This window comes from Arachis ipaensis, chromosome B3, assembly GCF_059453495.1.
Source record: "Arachis ipaensis isolate K30076 ecotype BB chromosome B3, ASM5945349v1, whole genome shotgun sequence".
In the NCBI taxonomy this organism is placed as follows: Eukaryota; Viridiplantae; Streptophyta; class Magnoliopsida; order Fabales; family Fabaceae; genus Arachis; species Arachis ipaensis.
Window position 1 is genome coordinate 108698085 of NC_142438.1, and position 5381 is coordinate 108703465.

At 36.1% G+C, this 5381-nt stretch overlaps 1 non-coding gene across 1 annotated transcript; it reads right to left on the reverse strand.

The window, feature by feature from the left end:
• Positions 1-4074: 4074 nt before the first annotated feature.
• LOC148571990 (small nucleolar RNA R71) lies at positions 4075-4182 on the reverse strand. Its single transcript, XR_015908606.1, has one exon. It is a non-coding gene; the product is annotated as a small nucleolar RNA R71 (small nucleolar RNA).
• Between the last annotated feature and the right edge of the window lie 1199 nt (positions 4183-5381).

Genomic DNA, 5381 nt, shown 5'->3' on the forward strand with positions numbered 1-5381 from the left:
TTTAGTACGATTTTAGTAGAATCTGGTTATTTTTAGGGATGTTTTCATTAGTTTTTATGTTAAATTCACATTTCTGGACTTTACTATGAGTTTGTGTGTTTTTATGTGATTTCAGGTATTTTCTGGCTGAAATTGAGGGACTTGAGCAAAAATCAGATTCAGAGGTTGAAGAAGGACTGCTGATGCTGTTGGATTTTGACCTCCCTGCACTCAAAATGGATTTTCTAGATTCCAATTGCGTTGGAAAGTAGACATCCAGGGCTTTCCAGCAATGTATAATAGTCCATACTTTGCCCAAGTTTAGACGATGCAAACTGGCGTTCAACGCCAGTTCTCTGCCAAATTCTGGCGTCCAGCGCCAGAAACAAGTTGCAAAGTGAAGTTCAACGCCCAAACTGGCACAAAAGCTGACGTTCAACTCCAAGAAGGACCTCTACACATGCAACACTCAAGCTCAACCCAAGCACACACCAAGTGGGCTCCGGAAGTGGATTTATGCATCAATTACTTACTTCTGTAAACCCTAGTAGCTAGTTTATTATAAATAGGACCTTTTACTATTGTATTAGACATCCTGGATTGTATTTTTAATCCTGTGATCAAGTCTTGGTTACTCTAGTTCCCCTCTGGGGCCGAGACCAATGAACTCCATTATCACTTATGTATTTTCAACGGTAGAGTTTCTGCACTCCATAGATTAAGGTGTGGAGCTCTGCTGTTCCTCAAAGATCAATGCAAAGTACTACTATTTTCTATTCAATTCATCTTATTTCGCTTCTAAGATATTCATTCGCACTTCAACCTGAATGTGATGAACGTGACAATCATCATCATTCCCTATGAACGCGTGCCTGACAACCACTTCCGTTCTACATTAGATTGAATGAGTATCTCTTAGATCTCTTAATCGGAATCTTCGTGGTGTAAGCTAGAATGATAGCGGCATTCAAGAGAATCCGGAAAGTCTAAACCTTGTCTGTGGTATTCCGAGTAGGATTCAATGATTGAATGACTGTGACGAGCTTCAAACTCGCGATTGCTGGGCGTAGTGACAGACGCAAAAGGATAGTAAATCCTATTCCAGCATGACCGAGAACCGACAGATGAATAGCCGTGCCGTGACAGGGTGCATTGACCATTTTCACTGAGAGGATAGGATGTAACCATTGACAAGGGTGATGCCTCCAGACGATTAGCCGTGCCGTGACAGGGCATTTGGATCATTTTCCCGAGAGAAGACCGAAATTAGCCATTGACAATGGTGATGCATTACATAAAGCCAGCCATGGAAAGGAGTAAGACTGATTGGATGAAGACAGCAGGAAAACAGAGGTTCAGAGGAACGAAAGCATCTCTATGCGCTTATCTGAAATTCTCACCAATGATTTACATAAGTATTTCTATCCCTATTTTATTAATTATTTTTGAAAACCCCATTACCATTTTATATCCGCCTGACTGAGATTTACAAGGTGACCATAGCTTGCTTCATACCAACAATCTCCGTGAGATTCGACCCTTACTCACGTAAGGTATTACTTGGATGACCCAGTGCACTTGCTGGTTAGTTGTGCGAAGTTGTGAACCATGGTATTGGCATCATGTTTTTGGCGCCATTACCAGGGAAAGAAAGAGCGATGAATTTTACATAATCAAAGTGTGATCACAATTTCTGTGCACCAAGTTTTTGGCGCCTTTGCTGGGGATTGTTCGAGTTTGGACAACTGACGGTTCATCTTGTTGCTCAGATTAGGTAATTTTCTTTTTGTTTTCTTTTCAAAAAAAAAAATTTTTTTCAAAAATCTTTCAAAAATTTCTCCTTTGTTTTCGAAAAAAAAAATTTTTAAAATAAAAAAAAAGTTTTCAAAAATATATTTTCCTTCAGAATTTTTAAGAATGAATTCTAGTGTTTCATAAAGCATGTTGAAGCCTGGCTGGCTGTAAAGCCACGACTGTAGGGCATGATAGACGTGTCATGTCTGAATTACATACTAAAGCTTGGCTGGCTATTAAGCCATGCCTGACCCTTTGATTGGAGCTTTAGAGTATAAGATTCCTGGAATTCATATTAAAAATTTTGGAATCCTTATTTTTATTTTTTTCAAATAATTTTCAAAAAAAAAATCCAAAAAAAATTAGAAAATCATAAAAATCAAAAAATATTTTTTTTTGTGTTTCTTGTTTGAGTCAGGTGTCATGTTATAAGTTTGGTGTCAATTGCATGTTCATCTTGCATTTTTTGAAAAAATTCATGCATTCATAGTATTCTTCATGATCTTCAAGTTGTTCTTGGTAAGTCTTCTTGTTTGATCTTTGCATTTGCATGTTTTGTGTCTTTTCTTGTTTTTCATATGCATTCTTGGATTCTTAGTGTCTAAGCATTAAAGAATTCTAAGTTTGGTGTCTTGCATGTTTTCTTTGCATTAAAAATTTTTCAAAAATGTGTTCTTGATGTTCATCATGATCTTCATAGTGTTCTTGGTGTTCATCTTGACATTCATAGCATTCTTACATGCATTCATTGTTTTGATCCATAACTTTCATGCATTGCATCATTTTTCTTGTTTTTCTCTCTCATCATAAAAATTCAAAAATCAAAAAAATATCTTTCCCTTTTTCTCTCTTAAAATTTTGAAAATTAGATTTGACTTTTTCAAAAATCTTTAAAAATCTAGTTGTTTTTATGAGTCAAATCAAATTTTCAATTTAAAAATCTTATCTTTTTCAAAATCTTTTTCAAAAATCAAATATTTTTCAAATTTTTTAGTTATTTTCGAAAATATTAAAAATATTTTTCAAAAATCTTTTTCTTATTTTTATATCAAATTTTCGAAAATAACAATAATAATTAATGTTTTGATTCAAAAATTTCAAGTTTGTTACTTACTTGTTAAGAAAGATTCAAACTTTAAGTTCTAGAATCATATCTTGTGATTTCATGTGAATCAAGTCATTAATTGTGATTTAAAAAAAAATCAAATATTTTTTAAAAACTAATTTCTATCATATCTTTTCAAAAATATCTTCTTATCTTATCTTTTTCAAAAAAAATTTGATTTTCAAAATATCTTTTCTAACTTCCTAACTTCTTATCTTTTCAAATTTGTTTCAACTAACTAACTAACTTTTTGTTTGTTTCTTATCTTTTTCAAAACCACCTAACTAACTCTCTCTCTCTCTCTAATTTTCGAAAATATCTCCCTCTTTTTCAAAATTTCTTTTTAATTAAACTAATTATTTTATTTTTTATTTGAATTTTTGAAAAACTACTAACCTTTTTCAAAAACTATTTTCGAAAATCACTAACTCTTTTTCAAAAATGTTTTTCGAAAATTCTTCTCCCTCATCCCCTTCTATTTATTTATTCATCTACTAACACTTCTCTTCATCTCACATCACTGCTCCTATCCCTACTTTTGTGTTTGGATTCTTCATTCTTCTTCACCCCTATTCTTTTTCTTCTTCTACTAACAATAAGGAACCTCTTTACTGTGACATAGAGGATTCCTCTTCTTTTTTTTTTCTCTTCTCTTTCTTATGAGCAGGGACAGAGAAAAAGGCATTCTTGTTGAAGCTGATCCAGAACCTGAAAGGACTCTGAAGAGAAAACTAAGAGAAGCTAAATTACAACAATCCAGAGACAACCTTATTGAAAATTTCGAACAAGTAAAGGAGATGGCAGCTGAACCCAACAACAATATTGCAAGGAGGATGCTTGGTGACTTTACTGCACCTAATTCCAATTTACATGGAAGAAGCATCTCCATTCCTGCCATTGGAGCAAACAATTTTGAGCTGAAACCTCAGCTAGTTTCTCTGATGCAGCAGAACTGCAAGTTTCACGGACTTCCATCTGAAGATCCTTTTCAGTTCTTAACTGAATTCTTGCAGATATGTGATACTGTTAAGACTAATGGAGTAGATCCTGAAGTCTACAGGCTCATGCTTTTCCCTTTTGCTGTAAGAGACAGAGCTAGAGTGTGGTTGGACTCTCAACCCAAAGACAGCCTGAACTCTTGGGATAAGCTGGTCAAGGCTTTCTTAGCCAAGTTCTTTCCTCCTCAAAAGCTGAGCAAGCTTAGAGCTAATGTTCAAACCTTCAGACAGAAAGAAGGTGAATCCCTCTATGAAGCTTGGGAAAGATACAAGCAGCTGACCAAAAAGTGTCCTTCTGACATGCTTTCAGAATGGACCATCCTGGATATATTCTATGATGGTTTATCTGAGCTATCAAAGATGTCATTGGACACTTCTGCAGGTGAATTCATTCACCTAAAGAAAATGCCTACAGAAGCTTAAGAACTCATTGACATGGTTGCTAATAACCAGTTCATGTATACTTCTGAGAGGAATCCTGTGAGTAATGGGATGCCTATGAAGAAGGGAGTTCTTGAAGTTGATACTCTGAATGCCATATTGGCTCAGAACAAAATATTGACTCAGCAAGTCAATATGATTTCTCAGAGTCTGAATGGAATGCAAGCTGCATCCAACAGTACTCAAGAGGCTTTTTATGCAGAAGAAGCTTATGATCCTGAAAACCCTGCAATAGCAGAGGTGAATTACTTAGGTGAACCTTATGGAAACACCTATAACCCATCATGGAGAAATCATCTAAATCTCTCATGGAAGGATCAAAGGCCTCAACAAGGCTTTAATAATGGTGGAAGAAACAGGTTTAACAATAATAAACCTTTTCCATCATCCACTTAGCAACAGACAGAGAACTCTGAACAAAATACTTCTAATTTAGCAAACTTAGTTTCTGATCTATCAAAGGCCACTGTAAGTTTCATGAATGAAACAAGGTCTTCCATTAGAAATTTGGAAGCACAAGTGGGCCAGCTGAGTAAAAGGATCACTGAAATCCCTCCTAGTACTCTCCCAAGCAATACAGAAGAGAATCCAAAAGGAGAGTGCAAGGCCATTGACATAAGCACCATGGCCGAACCTGTAAGGGAAGGAGAGGACGTGAATCCCAAGGGGGAAGACCTCCTGGGACGTCCAGTGATCAATAAGGAGTTTCCCTCTGAGGAACCAAAGGAATCTGAGACTCATCTAGAGACCATAGAGATTCCATTGAACCTCCTTATGCCATTCATGAGCTCTGATGAGTATTCCTCTTCTGAAGAGAATGAGGATGTCACTGAAGAGCAAACTGCCAAGTTTCTTGGTGCAATCATGAAGCTGAATGCTAAATTATTTGGTACTGAAACTTGGGAAGATGAACGTCCCTTGTTCACCAATGAACTAAGTGATCTGGATCAACTGACATTGCCTCAGAAGAGACAGGATCCTGGAAAGTTCATAATACCTTGCACCATAGGCACCATAATCTTTAAGGCTCTGTGTGACCTTGGTTCAGGAATAAACCTCATGCC